The following is a 7,444-nucleotide window of genomic DNA, read 5'->3' as shown; positions in this document are numbered from 1 at the left end:
TATCCACTGCTGCCACAAGATGTAAGTTCTCCTTCAGTGGAAGTCTTCAGAGGCTAAACGGGCATCTGTTTGATATGGTTTAGTGACTCGTGCTGCATTGAGAAGAGAGTTGGACACAATGGCCCTTGAGGTCCATTCCAAGTCTAAAGGCCCCTTTCCATTTAGCGATGCACCAGCGATCCCGACTACGATACGACCCGGTCAGGATCGCTGGTGCATCGCTAAATGGTCGCTAGTGAGCTGCCACACAGGCAGATCTCACAGCGATGTAGCAGCGATACAGCTGTCCTTACCTTTCAGACGCGGCGATCCTGACGTCCTCCCGTCCGCGTCCACGCGTCGCTCATCGGTGACGGCAGGAAGCGCCCGACGAGAAATGGAGCCGCACAATCAGCGACAGACAGCGGGGGAGCCGGTCGGAGGTAAGTATCACACAAGCGATATTGCTAGCAATATCGCTGCTGCGTCACCAAATCGGTAATGCTTTAGCGATATTGCTAGCGATATCGCTATGTGTAAAACTCCCTTAACATTCTATGATTCTACGGGTTGAGGCTCTTCCTCCTGGTCGGAAGATGGAAAGGACCTAGGGAGTGCATCTGCCTTGAAGTTCTTATCCGTCGGCTGGAAATGGAGAATAAAATTGAAATAGACGAAGAACAATGACCACCTGGCTTGATGGGGCTTAAGCTGCTGTGCGGTCAGTAGCTAGGCTAGATTCTTGTTATCAGTGTAAATAACCACTGGATGCATCGCTCCTTCAAGCAAAAATTGCCACTCCTCCAGAGCCAGCTTTAGCGCCAAAAGTTTACGATCACCTATCTAGTAGTTGCAGCCTGTTAAATATTTTCTGCAGAACCAGAATCCAGAAAGGCCGATTCAGTGAAATGGATGTCACAGGAAACTGATATTGAGAGAGTTAGGGGAGGAGAATAGTGCTTGCCCAAGGTAGTCCCTCAAACAGACCCTATGCTTTGGAGTTTCCAGGTTGTTTTTTTTGGGGGGGGATAAACTGATTAAATGTTTGGGACTGCCACAATAGAAATGCCTCTCTTCGGCATGACAGTCCACCTTCCGGTGCTTGGCCAGCTTCAGCTGGTCGATCTGCTTGGATTCCGAGGAAGGTGTGAAAGTTCAGGTCTGCTTGATTAGACTTTGAAATGCTGCACAAAGATCATCTCTCGCTAGTCACATCCTTGGAACGCTCCTGAATCCTGATGTCAGTTCTGGTAGCTAGGGACAACAGGTCATCCAGTGAGGTGGGAATATCACGACCAGCCAACTTGTCCTTAATTCTTTCCAGAAGGCGACCACCAGCACCTCATCCAAGGTAAGTTTGGTGGATAGGGTCTGGAGTCAGACAGAGTACTGGCCCACTGTGAGGTTACCTTGGCGCAATCTGAGGAAGGAGGATGCTGTAGAGGAAATATTGCCAGCTCCTCAAAGACCTTGCAGAAGGCTTCTAAGAAACTGAAGGTTGGCGATGATTACCCACTCGCATAAGGGATTGAGCCAAGACCTCGCCAGTGTGATGGGACATGTTGCAAGATACTTCGACCATATCTGATGTGAACGGATGGGCCAAGAGTTCAAAATGCAGCGTGCATTGGTTGACTGAATCCTCAACATAAGGGCAGTTTCACACGTCCAGATAAATCCGGTACCGGAGCTATCAGTGCCCGTGTGCATACGGAGGTCATCCGTGTGCTGTCCGTGTTTTTGAAAAATTTTCAATGTTAACCCTTTGACTTTTAAAAATGCACACGGACAGCATCCTTGTGCGGTACGTGTTTACACGGACCCATTGACTTGTATGGGTCCGTGTGATCCGTGCTGTTGCACAAAAATGGACATGTCAGCGTGTTTTACACACGGTCCGTGAAAACACGCTAACATCTGCATAGACACATTCATGAGAATGTGTCTACGTGTGTCAGTGTCTCCAGTACGTGAGAAAACTGTCACTACACGTACCGGAGACACTGACGTGTGAAACTGCCCTAAGGCAGGATCACCACCATAATGTGTAATGTGGAGGAGCTGATGGACAGGGTTTGAAACTAAGAGCATAGCTGCAGGCTGATGAGTTAAGGCTGAGGTTGCCACAGATTGGGGGGGTGGCCTGCAGATGTCAGCACATGCAGGCGGTGGGTCACTGTCCACAGGTAGATTTTGTCCTGCTTCTCTTTCTGGCGGAAGACTTCTTGGTACATGTCTGAGATATAAGAAGCTTGGGAGCCAGTGAATTCCTTTTCCTGAGCAGACTAATGGGGGCATTGGAACTACTATGCTGTGATCTGAGGAGGGACTAGAGGGGCATGACTAGCAAACACCTGACTTATCGCTGGAGCCATGATGGTGGCGTTAGACTTGGCCCCAGATGGATGCCAGGTGCTGCTCCAGGACAGACATTGAACGCACGGCAGCTGACCTCAAAAAGGGCAGGTAGATGGAATGGCCAAAAGTAAACAGAACAGTATGGCAGGTATGGCTAGTATACAGATTGATATGTCAGGTGCTAGAAGGTACAGCTGGTACAAAGACTGGCACTGCAGGCAGGTGGTGGAGGGCACAGCTGATATACAGGCGGGCTTGGCAGATAAGCAGGCAGGTGCTGGTGGGCACGGCTGATATATAGGGAGGCTGGTGCAGGCGGGCATGACTGATATATAGGGAGGCAGGTGCTGGTGGGCACTGCTGGAATACAGGGACACAAGGCAAGTACAGACAGGTACAGGACAGGAAAACTGACTGGCTGGTATTTGGGACCTGACAACTAGCAAGCGTGCAGAAAACTTTCTTTAGATGTTGCGCAACCACCTCCATTCAGGTGGCTTAAATAATAAGTGTCTCCCAGCCACTGGCTGGGGACACTTTGACTGCGTGCGCTGACCTTTTAAGAAGAGAGCGCGCACTTGCGCTAAGGACAGTGCCTGGGAATCTGAGAGCTGAGCACAGACTCCAGGAAGCAGCCGGAGGAGGGGCCGCAGAGGTGAGCGAGTCTGCGTCCCTGCCTGGGGAGAACCATGCAGGGATGCTGGAACTACAGATTATAATTGGTGTGCTTGTGTGTCTCCAGTATGTGTTAAAACTATCACATGTATCGGGGTCACCGACTTGTGAAGGGGGCTTACGGAGTGAGCGGTGACATTACACAGGACCTTCTCGGCTAGTTCTTATTTCTGTAACTTACTAATTAAATTAAAAAAACGAAGAGGATAAAATACATTCAGTACGGCTTCGGGGTGGAGATTTATTATTTACTTTGTGACAGGCAAAAAAGGTTGTAGATCTGAGTGTAACACCTAAAGTAAGGCTCCGTTCTAATGATTTTGGTGAGGTTTTTGATGTTGCAGATTTTCTGCACCATTTCCTCACCTTAGACACTGGTTTTTTTTTTCTTATGTCATGGTTTTACTAAAGCTGCTTTGTTTTTTATGCTACCTGGTATATGGTTTGATAAAACGTTATTGCTATACTTGGGTGCAGATTGAAACACACTAACAACATGTGCCCTTTTTATCTACAGTTGTGGCCAAAAGTATTGACACCCCTGCAGTTCTGTCAGATAATACTCAGTTTCTTCCTGAAAATGATTGCAAGCACAAATTCTTTGATATTATTATCTTCATTTAATTTGTCTTAAATGAAAAAACTCAAGAATTGTCCTAAAGCCAAATTGAATATAATTCCACATCAAACATAAAGAGGGTGGACAAAAGTATTGGCACTGTTCGAAAAATCATGTGATGCTTCTCTAATTTGTGTAATTAACAGCACCTGTAACTTACCTGTGGCACCTAACAGGTGTAGCAATAACTAAATTACACTTGCAGCCAGTTGACATGGATTAAAGTTGACTCAACCTCTGTCCTGTGTCCTTGTGTGTACCACATTGAGCATGGAGAAAAGAAAGAAGACCAAAGAACTGTCTGAGGACTTGAGAAACCAAACTGTGAGGAAGCATGAGCAATCTCAAGGCTACAAGTCCATCTCCAAAGACCTGAATGTACCTGTGTCTACCGTGCGCAGTGTCATCAAGAAGTTTAAAGCCCATGGCACTGTGGCTAACCTCCCTAGATGTGGACGGAAAAGAAAAATTGACAAGAGATTTCAACACAAGATTGTGCGGATGTTGGATAAAGAGCCTCGACTAACATCCAAACAAGATCAAGCTGCCCTGCAGTCCGAGGGTACAACAGTGTCAACCCGTACTATCCGTCGGCGTCTGAATGAAAAGGGACTGTATGGTAGGAGACCCAGGAAGACCCCACTTCTTACCCCGAGACATAAAGCCAGGCTGGAGTTTGCCAAAACTTACCTGAAAAAGCCTAAAACGTTTTGGAAGAATGTTCTCTGGTCAAATGAGACAAAAGTAGAGCTTTTTGGGCAAAGGCATCAACATAGAGTTTACAGGAGAAAAAAAAAGGCATTCAAAGAAGAGAACACGGTCCCTACAGTCAAACATGGCGGAGGTTCCCTGATGTTTTGGGGTTGCTTTGCTGCCTCTGGCACTGGACTGCTTGACCGTGTGCATGGCTTTATGAAGTCTGAAGACTACCAACAAATTTTGAAGCATAATGTAGGGCCCAGTGTGAGAAAGCTGGGTCTCCCTCAGAGGTCATGGGTCTTCCAGCAGGACAATGACCCAAAACACACTCCAAAAAGCACTATAAAATGGTTTGAGAGAAAGCACTGGAGACTTCTAAGGTGGCCAGCAATAAGTCCAGACCTGAATCCCATAGAACACCTGTGGAGAGATCTAAAAATGGCAGTTTGGAGAAGGCACCCTTCTAATATCAGGGACCTGGAGCAGTTTGCCAAAGAAGAATGGTCTAAAATTCCAGCAGAGCATTGTAAGAAACTCATTGATGGTTACCGGAAGCGGTTGGTCGCAGTTATTTTGGCTAAAGGTTGTGCAACCAAGTATTAGGCTGAGGGTGCCAATACTTTTGTCTGGCCAATTTTTGAAGTTTTGTGTGAAATGATCAATGTTTTGCTTTTTGCTTCATTCTCTTTTGTGTTTTTTCATTTAAGACAAATTAAATGAAGATAATACCAAAGAATTTGTGTTTGCAATCATTTTCAGGAAGAAACTGAGTATTATCTGACAGAATTGCAGGGGTGTCAATACTTTTGGCCACAACTGTATGGATTTTGTGCATCTAATGTAAGTCTATGGGGAAAATCAGCATCGAAACTTCAGCGTACCCGCAACAGAGTGACATGTTGTGGATATAACGCACACTGCGAGAGTGACACGTTGGCGATATAACGCACGTCGCGAGAGAGCGACACGTTATGGATATAACACATGCTGTGAGAGAACGACACGTTGTGGATATAAGGCACAGCGCAAGACAGCGACACGTTGTGGATATAAGGCACAGCGCGAGAGAGCGACACGTTGTGGATATAAGGCACAGCGCGAGAGCGCAACACGTTGTGGATATAATGCGCGCCGCGAGAGAGCGACACATTGTTGATATAACGCATGCCGAGAGAGTGACACATTGTGGAGATAAGGCATAGCGCCAGAGAGCGACACGTTGTGGATATAACGCACGCCGAGAGAGAGTGACACATTGTGGATGTAACGCACGCCGCGAGAGAGCGACAAATTGTGGATATAAGGCACAGGGCAAGAGAGCGACACGTTGTGGATATAACGCACAGTGCGAGAGAGCGACACATTGTGGATATAAGGCACAGCGCGAGAGAGCAATACGTTGTGGCTATAACGCACTCCACGAGAGAGCGACACGTTGTGAATATAACTTACTCCGCGAGAAAGCGACAGATTGTGGATATAACGCGCGACACGTTGTAGATATAACGCACAGCACGAGAGAGCGACACATGGATATAACACACGCCGAGAGAGAGTGACATATTGTGGATATAACGCATGCGAGAGAGCAACGTGTTGTGGATATAACGCACGCCGCGAGAGAGCGACGTGTTGTGGATATAACGCACGCCGCGAGAGAGCGACACGTTGTGGATATAACGCACGCCGCGAGAGCGACACGTTGTGGATATAACGCACGCCGCGAGAGAGCGACACGTTGTGGATATAACGCACGCCGCGAGAGAGCGACACGTTGTGGATATAACGCACGCCGCGAGAGAGCGACACGTGGATATAACGCACGCCGCGAGAGAGCGACACGTTGTGGATATAACGCACGCCGCGAGAGAGCGACACGTTGTGGATATAAAATGCACGCAGCGACACGTTGTGGATACAGTCGTATGTAAAAGTTTGGGCACCCCTATTAATGTTAACCTTTTTTCTTTATAACAATTTTGGTTTTTGCAACAGCTATTTCAGTTTCATATATCTAATAACTGATGGACTCAGTTATATTTCTGGATTCAAATGAGGTTTATTGTACTAACAGAAAATGTGCAATCTGCATTTAAACAAAATTTGACCGGTGCAAAAGCATGGGCACCCTTATTTTCTTGATTTGAACACTCCTAACTACTTTTTACTGACTTCCTGAAGCACTAAATTGGTTTTGTAACCTCATTGAGCTTTGAACTTCATAGCCAGGGGTATCAAATCATGAGAAAAGGTATTTAAAGTGGCCACTTGCAAGTAGTTCTCCTATTTGATTCTCCTATGAAGAGTGGCATCATGGGCTCCTCAAAACAACTCTCAAATGATCTGAAAACAAAGATTATTCAACATAGCTTTTCAGGGGAAGGATACAAAAAGTTGTCTCTCAGATTTAACCTGTCAGTTTCCACTGTGAGGAACATAGTAAGGAAATGGAAGAACACAGGTTCAGTTCTTGTTAAGCCCAGAAGTGGCAGGCCAAGAAAAATATCAGAAAGGCAGATAAGAAGAATGGTGAGAACAGTCAAGGACAATCCACAGACCACCTCCAAAGACCTGCAGCATCATCTTGCTGCAGATGGTGTCACTGTGCATCGGTCAACAATACAGCGCATGCATAACGCCTTTTTGTATGACCAAACAACTCAATCTTTGTTTCATCAGTCCACAGGACCTTCTTCCAAAATGTAACTGGCTTGTCCAAATGTGCTTTTGCATACCTCAGGCGACTCTGTTTGTGGCGTGCTTGCAGAAACGGCTTCTTTCGCATCACTCTCCCATACAGCTTCTCCTTGTGCAAAGTGCGCTGTATTGTTGACCGATGCACAGTGACACCATCTGCAGCAAGATGATGCTGCAGGTCTTTGGAGGTGGTCTGTGGATTGTCTTTGACTGTTCTCACCATTCTTCTTCTCTGCCTTTCTGATATTTTTCTTGGCCTGCCACTTCTGGGCTTAACAAGAACTGTACCTGTGTTCTTCCATTTCCTTACTATGTTCCTCACAGTGGAAACTGACTGGTTAAATCTCTGAGACAACTTTTTGTATCCTTCCCCTGAAAAGCTATGTTGAATAATCTTTGTTTTCAGATCATTTGAGA

The sequence above is a fragment of the Dendrobates tinctorius genome, unplaced genomic scaffold, assembly GCF_039654945.1.
Source record: "Dendrobates tinctorius isolate UK_male_01 unplaced genomic scaffold, ASM3965494v1 ptg000107l, whole genome shotgun sequence".
Taxonomy (NCBI): Eukaryota; Metazoa; Chordata; class Amphibia; order Anura; family Dendrobatidae; genus Dendrobates; species Dendrobates tinctorius.
The sequence above is the reverse complement of the archived record's forward strand: the minus strand, read 5'-3'. Positions refer to the sequence as shown.